The 15259-nt window shown below is 35.8% G+C and overlaps 1 long non-coding RNA gene and 1 pseudogene across 6 annotated transcripts in view; one reads left to right on the forward strand and one right to left on the reverse strand.

Annotated features, from left to right (window-relative positions):
- Positions 1–15259, forward strand: part of LOC146403863 (uncharacterized) — a 411127-nt pseudogene that overhangs the window by 326708 nt on the left and 69160 nt on the right. The window lies entirely within an intron of this gene.
- Positions 1–15259, reverse strand: part of LOC146403865 (uncharacterized) — a 391328-nt gene that overhangs the window by 23791 nt on the left and 352278 nt on the right. For 3 of the 5 annotated variants that reach the window (XR_014843732.1, XR_014843734.1, XR_014843733.1), the window contains exon 3: positions 1212–1341. This is a non-coding gene — a long non-coding RNA (uncharacterized LOC146403865). Of the gene's footprint in view, positions 1–1211; positions 3641–15259 lie in introns of all 5 variants that reach the window. The other 2 variants (XR_014843736.1, XR_014843739.1) reach the window with 1 other exon arrangement.

Here is a 15259-nt window from a genome sequence, read left to right on the forward strand (position 1 = left end):
ACGCCGGATCCTTAACCCACTAAGCGAGGTCAGGGATGGAACCCGCAACCTCATGATTCCTAGTTGGATTCGTTAACCACTGAACCACGACCGGAACTCCCAAGCTGCTTCTTTTGAAGAAGTTCAGTTTTATATGTACTCACCCAGTTTTCCAACTGAACATTTGAACCTCAGCTTTTCCATTTACTGGCTGAATGACATTTCCAGTTCTTTAGGCGCTCTAATTCTCGTCTATGAGGTAAAGATAGTGAAGTCCGCCTGTAGGGATGCTTAGATCTAAGAAACACGAAACCTTGCCAGCGGACATTAAAAACAAAACAAAAAAAATAAAAAAATAAAAATAAAAACAAAAACAAGACAGCAATTCCTGCTGTGACTCAGTGGATTAAGAATCCCACTGCAGTGGCTGGGGTAGCTGCAGAGGCACAGGTTCGATCCCCAGCTGGTACAGTGGGTTAAATGATCTGGTGTTTCCACAGCTGCTACTCAGATTCCATCCCTTGCCCGGGAACTTCCATGTGCTGTGGATGCAGCCATTAAAAGAAAAAAAAAAAAAAAAAAAAAGCTCTTCCACCATCATAGTTTTTTCCCCCTCTTTTATTACTTATTTTTTTGGTAACTAGATAAATAGGCCTGAATCTCAAACCGAATGGTATGAATATACTGATTCCTTAAAGAGAGGGAAATAAAATAGGGAAATATTTTTCCTCCTCACTGCTTTATTTTTCACTGCAATTCTCTGTGCTCTCCTAGGCCTACTCTGACTGCCAGTTCATAGCACAAATAAAACCCAGACCCACTCTGCTGCCTGTTGTTGGTTATTCCTCCTTGTTTGCTAGGCCTCGGGAGAGTAATGGCTTCACCTTCTTGCACTTGTCAATAAAAAATTGGCTGGGGACTTTTTTGACTAAAAAAAATCTTTCGGGAATGTCAAAACTGTAAAACTGAGCTTAAGCAACTGCTGGGGAAAATCTAGGTCCTCATCACTTCCTCCTCAAAGCATCGACTTGTGAGTTCCCTCTATTGGCTTTTTTCATGGGTCAGAGGTCAGACTATTCACGTGCAGCAGCAGCAACAGAAGAGACACACGCTGAGAACCCAGTTGTTCAATAGCTGCAGTACCCCACTTTTAACAACGTCATTTTGGCTAAAAATAACCAAACAGTAATCTTCATTTTGCTTTGGGCAAAACTCTAACACTAAACACCTACCTGCATAGTTTATGGGGAAGGAGTACTCAGCTGTGCGGTAAACACCTGCGCGATCTTGCCGCGTCAGCGGAATGAGATGCTGGTTCCTCCTGTTGTCGATGGTGATGGCATTGCAGTCACTGAACATAACCTGGCAGGCAAAGTTGTATTGAAATGTTCTGTATTTATTGGTCACAGTGAATAAACACCAAACCCTTGAGTGGGTCCTGGCCAAATGTGAAAATTGAACGGCAAAGCACAAGTGCTTGGCTGGAGAGTTCATTATTGTCACTTCCGGGCTTGCTTCGAATCATGTTCTTGTCATTTCAAGTCTGATGGAGAAGACATGCCAAAGATCCACTTTTCTCTGTTTAGAAAACAATGCTGCCTAGCATATTTTATAAATAGATTAGAATGGTTACCAATACGCAACAAATGCCGCTCTTCATGTGTTCATGATTTTTCTAATACAAGCTTAGAGCGGTGCCAGAACAACACACCAAATGTTTTCCCAACTGCTGAAAGGCAGCGATGCTGTCTCATTCTGAATGGCTTCGTTTGAATTCTCATCTTAACATTACCTTTTAAAGTAGCATCCGGGGGCACTGTGGCTGGATTTTCTGATTCAAGAATCATTGAACACAGTCTGGTGGGAATTTGTATGAATTAGAAAACAAACTGATAAATTTGTATTGATGGGAACTGTTCCTATAAATGATAACCATGTTATCATTTTTACTCTGTTTCTCTGTGTGTAACATCAGTCTCATTACCTTAATGAAGTACTTATCAGATTAAATAGTTTATTACTGATGACAAATGAGAAATAGCTTCATAGGAAAAAATCCTTGAGAAAATGTTTAATCATGAAAAAACATGGGAAAACATATAATCACAATGACCTAACAATTCAGTAAAGAATATGGAAAAATCTATTGATTTAATCCTTGACTAAGGTGGCCATGTTGTTGAAATAGATCAGTATGTCTATACTCACGGAGGATTAAATCTTTGGATCATGTGTTGCAATATATGCATTTTGGCGGGGGAGCAGTCAGGTTTTGTATCAACAATATTGTAGTTTTGTTGGAAGTCAGTTTTCCTTCTATGAAAGATACACTGTAACCTGATACTTTTTACAGCAGGAGTACTTTTGCAATCTCTTGAACCCTAACAGAGAAAATATCTGGGTAAATAATAGTATATAGGAATATTTATGAGATTACATATTCTTTAAACATGTACATATAAATTTTCAAGGCTCTTGGATATTACTTTGTTATCTCTTTATGGATGTTTTAATTCAAATACTGTAATATTTATTGAGTACCTACTATGTGGCACTGAGCATGCTAAATGCTTTCACGTACTCCATTTGATCTTAATGAACAATAGGGCATGTTTACAAGTGAAAAGACATGGACAAATGTGTCTAATTGTGCCTTTTCAAAGATGCAATGGGGCAGTAATATATTTGAGTTCTGCACTAATCAATCACCTTAGAACACAAGGCGAATTTTGATTAGTCTCATGCTTAGAAGCCTCTTTCAAAATTTGCAGGGTTTACTGTATATTGGAATTCCAAATATCATGCTGTTCTTCCTACCTTTGTTCTTCTGCACTGATAGTTTTTAAAATGAAAGCCCTAATCTGTATTATATAGGATCATTAATTTCTGCATTTTACACTTGAGCAGCAGCACTCTGATTATCTGCTGCAATGAAAAGTAAGCAGCTCTGCGTTTGCAGACTTAATTACCCACTGCAGGGCCTTTCTTTTACCCATACCACAAACAGTCTGGAAATGGGGTCAAAAGCATGATTAGAAACCAAATTAGCCACTGAATCCAGAAAACAAACATGGAAACAGATCCAATAAGCCACCCTGATACAGAAATCAGTTTCCTATCACACTTGGGTTTATCCAGAGGGTCTCTTAATGTCATGTTCCTTCCAAGAACAAAGCCATGTAAAGAAACACTGTCCAGTGACTTTTATATCTGAAAAAATAAAATGAACTTAATAATAAACAAGGGATGAGTATTATGGGGGTCAGAGTCAGCCTAGGTAATAGAAACTTTCAAATAATTTGATTTATAGGTCATATAGTTGCCAGAAAAATGCCCAGAGAGTTTTTAAAAATTGATCCTCAGATTTCAGCTAAAAAGTGTCATACTGTAGGAAATTTGTTGATTACAAACTGTTTTTAATAGTCAAAAATAATGAGTTTGTGTGTGGCTCAGCAGTAACAAACCTGCCTAGGATCCACGCGGCCACGGGTTCGATCCCTGGCCTCATTCATTGGGTTAAGGATCTGGCGTGGTGAGCTGTGGTATAGGTCACAGATGAGGCTTGGATGTAGCGTTGCTGTGGCGGTGACATCGTAGACTGGCAGCTGCAGCTCCGATTTGACCCCTAGCCTGGGAACTTCCATATTCCAAGGATGAGGCCCTAAAAAGCAAAAAAAAAAAAAAAAAAAAAAAAGGTTAAAAATACTCGTCATGATCATGCTTTTAAAAAAAAAAAATTCTTCCTTTGTTTAAGGATTTTATTACGTACCATTTTGAGTGTTTTCTAAAGCCTTATCAATGGATGTGTTTTTCTTTAATCACATTCTTAAGCACAACACTAAAGTGCCAAGAGAATTTGGAGGTATTTTCTAGCTACATATAAAAGAAAGATGTCTCACAGATTAAGGACTTCTTTTTCAGGGAATTTAATGGACAGTAATAGAATTTTATACCATAAATGAAATGCTGATCGATTTATATTAACGGGGATAATAGTGTTTACTTACAATATTGATAGGTACACTAACATGATGATCCAATTTAAAATATTATAGGGCAAGACAACTATTGTTTGAAAATATGCATAAAAAGCAGTAGGGAAACAAAATGATAAAATGTTTAAGGAACATACAGAGAAATGAGTCAATAAAAACCATAGTTCACATTAAGAGATCATTCTGTTCCGTTTGGAATTTGCATACTTGAATATATTGCACACAATTAAATGCAACTAGTCACAGTAGCTAAAGCTTAAAGTATCAAATCTAATCCTATTTTATTCATAGGATGAGTGTTCAGAAAGCAAGCAATAGTTTAATGAGTTTTACTCATCAGTAAACAGTCTTGACTAAAAGATATGACTGCATTTAAAAGTCATTGTTTATATATTTTGGACGGCTACATCCCTGTCACATACAAACAAGAGTCTTCATGGTCACTTATAGCTTAATAATAGTTACTTATTAATCCCCATGTCTATTGCTCAAATCAGGAAAATACAAAGGTTTCCTCAGAATAGCTCTTCCTTCTCTGGATTTATGTCCAGTTTACTTGTATTTTTGTCTAATCTCTTTAATCCAACAATAACCAGATCTTATACTTCATAATGAAGATTTCACATCACTTTAACCAACATCAAGGAAATGTCTGAAAAATTATGTAGTGAATATATGGGAAATGTACTGAAAAGAGAGAATGAGCTAGGTCACAAATCTTCTCCTTAATTAAAACTCTATCTTTTTTTTTTCTTTTGGGGGTGTGTGTAAAGGGAGAGGGGAAATTTTTTCAGTCTGTATTGTACAGTAATTTGATGGATGCTTCCATTTTGTGGCTGCAGCCTTGACTAACGTGAAGACTGAAAGCTCCCTGAATTCGTTTTGAAACAACCTTAGAGATGGACTCTTATTTCCTGACTTTTCAGAAGATCTCAGTAAAATATAATGTCCAGGTGTTATTGAACTGAGGCCATTTTTTCAAGGAGAAAATGATCTCATTTTTACTAACTCATTTTTCTAGAGCTATTTTCTCTCATCAAGGGACCATTGTCCAGTGAGTATAATTTTGGATCAAAAGAGTCTTACAGTCTCTCCATGTTGAACACACCACTGCTACCTGCCTGTACTTATTTTCAGGAATTCTGTCACAAAAATGCAACCAGTCGATCAATATTTACTGTTTGCTGAGGCAATTTGTACTTTGGATGATACAAAAGAACTCAAAGACCTCACAAAGCTTATAGTCCATTTGAAAGGACTTAAGTAACAACATTCATAAGGTAAAACACATCCTATAGAAGTGAGCTATGGCCCTTTAGAGGATATGAGCTTTGGGGCTAAGCAGATGTGTGTTCAGTTCTTTCCTAGTATGAAGCCTGAGTCTTACACAAAGGAGAGGATTTTGAGGCTCGGTCTTCTCACTTATAAAATGAGAATAGAATTATCCAATTATCCAATTCAAAGAAATTTTGTGACTATTAGAAATACTACACTTTTAGCACCCGGCATATAATATGTCTGAAGGGCACAGGTACTAATTATGATTATGATGATTGCTTTGAATAATCCTGTATATAAGCACATTACTTTTAATATACATGCATGTGTTCTAACAGCTATATATAAGGTAGTTAGGAAGACAAAGAGACCAAGGCAGAAAACACAGAAGCTGAAGAAACCTAAACAAATGATAAAGAAGTGAATGGAAAATTCATATATTTGGAAGTTCCCATTGTGGCTCAGTGGTAATGAACCCAACTAGTATCCATGAAGATGTGGGTTCAAACCTTGGCCTTGCTCAGTAGGTTAAGGATCTGGCATTGCCATGAGCTGTGGTGTAGGTCACAGATGTAGCTCAGATCCCGTGTTGCCATGGCTGTGGTGTAGGCTGGCAGCTGCAGCTCCAATTCAACCCCTAGCCTGGGAACTTCCATATGCCTGGGGTGTGGCCCTAAAAAGAAAATTGAAAATTGAAAAACAGGCTATTTTGGAAACAGAAATGAAAAGTAGGATTTAGTAGACAATATAAGAAAGAATCAGAGAAAATTAGTGGCAATTGAGATATAGGTACAAAGAGAATTGAGATACAAAATAAGCAACAATGTAAAATTTACAATGTTTGCCATTCAAGCAAAGATTACCAGGCATACAAAGAAGCACAGAATCACAGCCCATAATAAAGAAAATGATCAATCAGTTGAAACATCTCCAGAACTGACATTTGCTATGTAAGCAAGATACTGGTTATCTTGCCATGAGCTGCGGTGTAGGTTGCAGACGCGGCTCAGATCTGGCCTTGCTGTGGCTCTGGTGTAGGCCAGTGGCTACAGCTCTGATTCGGCCCTTAGCCTGGGAACCTCCATATGCCGCGGGAGTGGCCCAGGAAATAGCAAAAAGACAAAAAAAAAAAAAAAAAAAGATACTGGATGTCATTTAGGTTTAAAAAATTGCTTTTTCAAATAGAAGAAATAACTAATAAAATTTAAAGAACAATATAACTTAAAATGTTATCCATATTTTAATTACATAGGAATAAATCTAATCTATCTAAGGTAGCGCCATGATAGTACTATAATGTAGTGGGATGAGCTTTTCAATGACACCGGGCCAATTAGATTTCCATATGGAATTAGCATTAATTCTGATCACGGTCTCATCCTATACATAAAATTTAGTTGCAGCTGAAAACTGTACCTCTATACATGAATGTCAAAACAAGAAAGCTTCTTGCATATGACCTGTATCATCATAATCTGGAATAGAGAAATATTCCTAAGTAGAACACAATTCATAAAAGAAAAAAATATATAAATGTAATTTAATTGAATGTAAGAAGAGAGTGAAAAAGAAAATCACAAAGTAGAAGACATTTTCACACATATAACTATCAAAAGGCTCATCTCCAAGATAAACCCTTTCAAGTTATTAATAAAAATGATCACACAATAAAATAGTATGCAGAAGACTTAAACTGGTATTTGTGAAACAAGAGGCTATCTAAATGACCAATTAATTAATATATGAAAAGCTTTCAACCACATTCATCATCAGAAAAATATAAATTAAGACTGCAATAAGATAATGTGAGAAAAAAGAATGTATACATGTGTATAACCAGGTCACCATGCTGTACAGTAGGAAAAAAAAAATAATGTATTGGAGAAATAGAAAAAAGAAAGAAAAAAAAAGGAAAAAAAAGATATTACTACACATCTACCAAAATAGCTGGAATTAGGAAGGTAATAAGAAAAAGAGTTGGTTGAAAATGTGGAGCAACTGTTGCTCTTATACACTGGGAATAAAAATACAAACTGATACAATAACTTTGGAAAATCTTTTGAAGTTAGCCATTAAAGTTTAATGTTTGCATACCTTAGAATGCGGCAAAACCAACCCTTGTGACATATATGTAACAGAAATTTGTGAACATGTTTACCAAGCCACATGCAGAAAAATATTTATAGCAGTGTGGTGGGTAATAGAAAACTGGAAACAAGCAAATGTCCACAAATAGTAGAATAGATAAATATATATTCACACAATGGAAGAGGACAAAGTAATCAAATGGATGAGTTGTTTCCATAGTAATACTGCGACTGAACCTCACAAACCTAATACTGAGTGAACGGAGCCCTCCAGAAAAATATCTTATATAATATAAATTGTACAACGCCCCAAACCAATAAAAGCAAACTCTGTGTTTGTGAAAACTATTACACAAGGCCAGGGAAAGGGCCAGCTGAAAGGATTCAAGACAACAATACATAGCTGACAGAGGGCTGAGACTAGCCCATTCACTCTAGTCAGGCTGGAGAAACTCAGAATTCACAACTAGGTAGGATTCTCAAGAGAATCAAGCCTAGAAGAGCAGAGAATAGTAAACCTTAGACTGAACACCACACAGGGTGTACACACTGAGTCATACAAGCAACACCTAAAAGGATAAAACATTTTTCGAGTAACGTAACTCATCCCAAAACAAAACTCAAAAAAATTTATGACATGCGGGAGTTCCCGTGGTGGCCCAGTGCTAACAAACCCAACTACTATACTTGAGGATGCAGGTTCCATCCCTGGCCTTGCTCAGTGGGTTAAGGATCCAGGGTTGCTTCAAGCAGCTGCAGTGTAGGTCACAGACATGGCTAGGTTCTGGCGCTACGGTGGCTGTGGTATAGGCCAGCAGCTGCAGCTCTGATTTGACCCCTAGCCTGGGAACCCCCATATGCCGTGAGTGCAGCTCTAAAAAGCATTAAAAATATTATGACATGCCAAAATCCTGATACTGAACAGTGTAAAATTCACAATGTCTGGCATCCAATTAAAGATTATCAGGCATGTAAAAAATAGGAAAACATCACCAATAATAAGGGGAATGAGCAATGAATCAAAACTACCCCAGAATAGACACAGATGTTCAAATTACCAGACAATTACATTAAGAGAGTTATTATAACTGTATTCCATATGTTCAAAGTTATGTAGAAACATGGAATATGTAAGAAATATCTTAAAGAAAGCTTCCAGAGATGAAAACTATAATGTCTAAGATGAAAATGACACCGGCAGGAATTAACTGAAGATTAGACATTGCAGAAGAGATGATTAGTGAACTTGAAAACAAAGCAATAAGAAACTATCCAAATAAAAGAATAAAAGAGTGTAAAAGTAATTTTTAATAAGGAAGAGAGCATCAGTGAGCTATAGAACAACACTGAGACTAAGATACCTGTAGCTGGAGTCCCTGAAGAAAAGAAAGGAGACCAGAAAAAAAATAAGTTAAATGGCTGAAATGTTTTCAAAGTTGATGAAAACTACAAACCTACATATCCAAGAAACAACATGCTGAAGCACATCATAATCAAATTACCTAAAACCAATAACAAACACAAAATCTATAAAGCAACCAGAGACAAAATAAATATTACGTACTAAGGAAAAAAGCAAATTTCTCTTTGGAATCAACACAAATGAGAAGATGGAGAAGCAAAATCTTTCAAGTTCTAAAATAATAAAGCTATCATTCCTAGAAGTTAAACCTATATATTTATATCTGTTTATAATATGTATGTACATAATTTTTATTGAGGTAAATTTCACCATTTTAACCACTTCACAGTGCACGATTTAGTGGCTTTAGTGTATTCACAGTATTATGCAACCATCACCACTGTTTAATTTCAAAACTTCTGTCACCCCCAAAGAAATACCATACTTCCCAACCTCCTCCCCTTTCTCCCAGAAATCACTAATCTACTTTCTGTCTCTATAGATTTAACTATTCTTTTGTGTCTGGCTTCATGCACTTAGCTTGATGTGTTCAAGATTCATCTACATTATAGCATGTATCAGTACTTCATTTCTTTTTCTAGCTGAATAATATTTCATTGTAGGTGTTCCCACTGTGGTGCAGTGGGTTAAGGATTCAACTGCAGTGGTTCAGGTCACTGTGGAGGCCTGGGTTCAATTCTTGGTCCAGCACAATGGGTTAAAGGATCCAGCATTGCTGCAGCTGTGGGCTGTGGTGTATGTTGCAACTAATCTGATCCTTGGTCTGGGAATTCCATATGCTGTGGGGTGGCCAAAGGAAAAAAAAAATTAAGTCTATAATTTGTTCCATTCCATTGTAGGTATATCCCACATTTGCTTATTCATTTATCAGTTGATGGACAGTTGGGTTGTTTCCATTTTTTGAGTATTATTAATAATGCTTTTAACATTTGCATTCAATTTTTTTTTTCTTTTTGTCTTTCAGTGCCGCATCTGCGGCATATGGAGGTTCCTAGGCTAGTGACTGAATTGGAGCTGTAGCCGCTAGCCTACACCACAGCCACAGAAACACCAGATCCGAACCATATCTGCAACCTACACCACAGCCCACAGCAACACTGGATCCTTAACCCACTGAGTGAGGCCAGGGATTGAAACTGCCTCCCCATGGATGCCAGTCAGAATCATTTCCACTGAGCCATGATGGGAACTCCTGGGTTCAAATTTTTGTGTGTCACAAGTTTCACTTCTCTTTAGTATATAACTAGAAATAGAACTTCTATATCATAAGGTAACTCCATACTGAACTTTTTCAGAAACTGCCAAACTATTTTCCATAGCAGCTATACCATTTTGTATCTTCACCAGCAATTTATGAGGGTTCTAATTTTTTCACACCTCACCAACACTTGCTATATTCTGCTTTGCTGATTAGAGCCACTGTAGTTTTGAGTTGCATTTCCCTAATGACTACTGATATTTAACATCTTATCTTGTGCTTATTGGCCTTTTGCATAGATTCTTGGGAGAAATGTCTATTCAAATCCTTTTCCCATTTTTTAATTGGGTTGTTTTGTAGGTTGTCTTTTTACTTGTGTGATGGTGCCCTTTGAGGCACAAAAGTTGTTTTTTTTTTTCAGAAATATAGTTTGTTCCAGTTTTATTGAAAAATAATTGACATATAGCACTGTATGAATTTAAGGTGTATTGCATAATGGTTCAACTTATACATACCAAGAAATGATTACCACAAGAAATTTAGTGAACATTCATCATCTCACATAGACACAAAAGAAAACTTTTAAATTATATAGTCACTAGGAAAATGTACACTGAAAGCACAATGAGCTACCAGTACATATCAACTTGAATGGCTACAATAAACAAAATAGACAATAATTAGTATTGACAAGAATATGTGGAAACTGGAACCCTTATTTATTGTTGGTGAGAATGAAAAATGGTACAGCCCCTTTGAAAAATAGTTTGACAGTTTCTTAAATTGTTAAACATAAACTTACAATAAAACCCAGCATCTTACGCATGGATACCCACACAAGAGAAATGAAGACACAAAAATGTATACTACACATTCATAAAAACATCGCAATAATGAAAAATTGATAACAATCCAAAAATCCATCAATTGGTAAATAAAGAAGTTGGGTATATTCTTACAATGGAATACTAGTCAACAATAAAGAGGAATGAACTACTAATACATGCCATATCATGGGTCAACTTTGAAATCATAGTACTAACTGAAAAAAGCTAGACATGAAATATTGCATATTATATGATTTAATTTACACATAAAATATTCAGAAAAGACAAATATCTAAAGACAAAAAGTGGAGTTCCTGCAGTGGCACATGGATTAAGGATCTGATTGCAGCACCTCTGTTTGCTGCAGAGGCACATGTTCAATCCCTGGCCTGGCACAGTGCATTAAGGATTTAGTTTTGCCACACCTGTGGTTCAGGTCACAGCTGTGGCTCAGATTCAGTCCCTGGCCCAGGAATTTTCACATGCAGTGGGTATGAGCAAAGAAAGAAAAGAAAGAAAAATAAAAGAAAAAAAAATTTGTGATCAGAATTAAAATTATAGTTTGGATAATTGCTTCAAAATGGTATCAGAAACAAAATGGATAATAAGTAGATAAACAGATCGATGATATGTAGATAGAGATACAAATGTACATAGATAAGGCACAATCAAATTCGATGGTAATAAATGAATTACATACATAACAATTTTGCATTAGGAAGAGGGAACATAAGTACCAGTACAGCAGGAATTGAAAGAATTATGAGAAAACTTATAGTTCTTCACATAAATATATAGTTTATAATTCAACATATTATAAACATATATTGTACACTTAGTTTTATATGTATTTTAGGAAGCTTAACTCTGGGAAATGGTTTAAATGGATAAATAACCATAAATGACATTGAGAAAGATTTGTAAGAACTACTCTTAATAAGAGTACTAGATTTGGATGTTTTTATGGATATATTTTATTTCAAGGATTTAAGGAACAGACAGTTCTTATACTGGTAAAACTATTATGAGACAAATAAAAGTGAACATGCCCCAATTCATTTTCTTGTAGTCACCATAATATTGACAATAAAACCTAGGAGAAATATCCCAAAACAGAAAAAGACCAATCTCACTTTTAATAGTGATGCAAAACTTCTACAAAAATATTATCAAATTAATCCAACATGAAAAGCATAAAAGGCTATCAACCTAGTCTTACTGTAGGAATTTGATAGTTTTTTTTTTTTTTTAATTTTAAGAAATTCAGGAGTTCCCATTGTGGTGCAGTGGAAATGAATCCGACTAGGAACCATGAGGTTGTGGGTTCAATCCCTGGCCTTGCTCAGTGGGTTAGAGATCCGGCATTGCTGTGAGCTGTGGTGTTGGTCACAGATGCAGCTTGGATCTGGCATTGCTGTTGCTGTGGCTCTGGCATAGGCCAGAGGCTGCAGCTCTGATTCCACTCCCTAGCCTGGGAACTTCCATATGCCATGGGTGCGGCCCTAAAAAGACAAAAAGACAAAAAAAAAAAAAAAAAAAAAAAAGAAATTCATTAATGTATATCTCCATTTGATTTTTTAATTGATACTAAAATCATAATTAATAAAATTTAATATAAATTAATTATTTTAAAAATAGAAATTATTAATAGGAAAATTTCTTAACATGGAAAAATTATATATCACAACTAATCAACAATTTGATTGGTTTAATGTACTGATTTTAAAAACTCATATTCCAACAGCTGCAAATTTTAAAGCACTCTTAATTTACAGAGATAATAAAAAACTCAATCATAGAATATTTAGATAATAAAACTTTATGGGATGCAACAAATTTGTATCTATAGGAATATTATATGTGCATTTTAATTTTCAAGAAAAATTAGTAATTGCAAATAAAATTAGCATTCATTTATGACTCATACATAGACATATGGAAGATATGGTAATAGAATATGTTGAGTATATAGGAATATAGTACATGTTATATTTAAATGTGGTATATATGCATATTGTGTATATATATGTGTATATACATGTGTGTATGTAATAGAAGGGGAACTGATAGATTCCCCTTCCTCATCCCTCGTGTCCCCATGACTACCTTTCCTCCATCCCTAAATCAGAGTTATTCCATGGCAAATTCAAACCAAGGTGTCTCCAAAATCAAAGACACCAAGCATACTGGAGGATAAAAGCTCTGTACAAAAACCAGGAGATACTGTCAAAATCTCTATATATGAAACACCATTTCTCTCAGATTTTGCGAACCCCAGAAGTTATGCATAATCATTCATGTCTGACCCTGAAGCAGCCGACTATTGAATATTTCTCTGGAGAAACTGAAAAAAAAAGCCAGCAGAAATTAAGACTGGGAGTAGATCTACCAATAAAATTGGTCCAGGGGTGTGTGAAAGCCAGCTGCTCCTGCTTTTTTTTTTTTAATTTTCAGAAATTTTACAGCTGTTTGAAGTGAAGTTGATAACTTAAAATCAGCCATGGTGAGAATATTGCACCTTGGAAATCAGCAAACACTACATATCAGGGCTTCTCTCCCTTGAAAGCCACTTCTTAAACATTTATCAGCATACCAATGACTGCCTCCTTACCTACCTAACCAATAAGGAAACTAATCATCTGATAAACCAGACACATGCACACTTATTTTAATGTCTTACTATTAAATATGAATGCATACACAAGAATTTCCAGTAGCCTGAGGAAAGACTCCAACAGAAAGACAAAGAATCCAACAGAGAAGCAAACAAATAAAGTACTCAAAGAAAATAGGAATGATACTGGAAGAAAGAGAAAACTTCTAAAAACCCATTGTTAAAATTCCCAAGGAAAAAAATAAAGGTATGTTCAGAAAACCATGAGAGTATGAAAAAGATTAAATAACATTCAGAAAGCAAGAAAGAGCTCTTGGAGATATGCTGGATAAAATAAAGAACAATCAATGGAAAGACTGCTAGACATAGTCAAAGAAATTTCCCAGGAAGTACACCTAAATGTCAGAGGTAATTAAAGCTTCACTCCAGGTCTGTATCATGTGACTTATTGGAAAAGAAAATAGTGAAAATGTGAAAAATATCAAAGAAAGAACACAAGGAGTTCCCATCTGTGGCACAGCGGAAATGAATCCGCCTAGGAGCCATGAGGTTTCCTGTTCCATCCCTGGCCTTGCTCAGTGGGTTAAGGATCCAGCATTGCCCTGAGCTGTGGTGTAGGCTGCAGACGCAGCTCGGACCTGGCATTGTTGTAGCTCTGACATAGGCCAGCAGCTGTGGCTCCAATTAGACCCCTAGCCTGAGAACCTCCATGTGCTGTGGGTGTGGTTCTAAAAAGACAAAAGACAAAAAACAAACAAAAAAACAAAGAAAGAACACAAGAAAAGTTCTCAGAATTCTTAAACATGACTTTTCACTGAAAAAAACTGCCAAATGATTAAAACATAAATGAAAGACATATGCCTACATACACGCCAAGGCACAACACCAAGAACTTTCAATATAACTGAAATTAAACAGAGATCCCCTCAAACCTGAAGAGTGAGGAGGCAAGTCAGAGGAAGAAAGAAGAAACAGAATGGGATAGCATTTCTTAACTGCAACAGTGGAAATTAAAAGAGATTCAAATGATGCCATCATGATGCTAAAGGAAATTTATGTTTTATATTATTCTGGATTCAACCAAACCATTAAATGTAATCAGAGAACAATTAGACATTTTAGAGAGATGTCTAAAAAAATATTTCCCACAAACTCTCAGGAAGCTATTACAGCATGAGCTAAAACATGAGATAGAGAGAAAGGGAGAGAAAACCAAGGAAAAAGGAGACATCAGGTCCAGGAAAGAAGAACCCTACACAGGAGAAAATGGGAGGGAAGTCCTAGAATGAGTGTTGTGCAGACAACAGCTGATCCCAAATAAAAAAGATGAAGAGAGGTCCGGTAGGGATGAGGTAAAAATTTATTAAATCAAGAAATAAAGTTAGAAGTTATATTATTTACAGACGAAGTTATACTATCATAAATGGCTACATTATTTATAAATAATACTATATTATTTAGAATTATGGAGGTAAATGCCAGAAGGCACAGCTAAAAGAGTGTGAGAAATGATCGCCTCCACTGTGTAAGAGTGGAATGAAGTGCAGGAAAAGATGCTATTTTTCATGATAAGACATAATATTTTATGATGGCTTAAAATACATGCATGTATTACAGTCACACACACAAAAAATAAAACAAAATATGAATGTCTAAACCCACAGAGCCATTTCTAATTAATGGAACCTATGTTTCATTCATGGAATATATGTTAGCAGGGAAATTTCAAAGACACAGTACTGTTAACCGAAATTTATGCATATCTGAATCCCGTCCTTGCTCTGTTTGCCAGTAATCATGGACTCTTGAAAGGTGGGTACACAGTTCTAAGATGCATGAGTTTTCATTAACATGGTAC

Source organism: Sus scrofa, chromosome 4 (assembly GCF_054392235.1).
Source record: "Sus scrofa isolate SSC_HxYL_T2T_F1_AM1 chromosome 4, Sscrofa_HxYL_maternal_Yorkshire_Landrace_v2.0, whole genome shotgun sequence".
Taxonomy (NCBI): Eukaryota; Metazoa; Chordata; class Mammalia; order Artiodactyla; family Suidae; genus Sus; species Sus scrofa.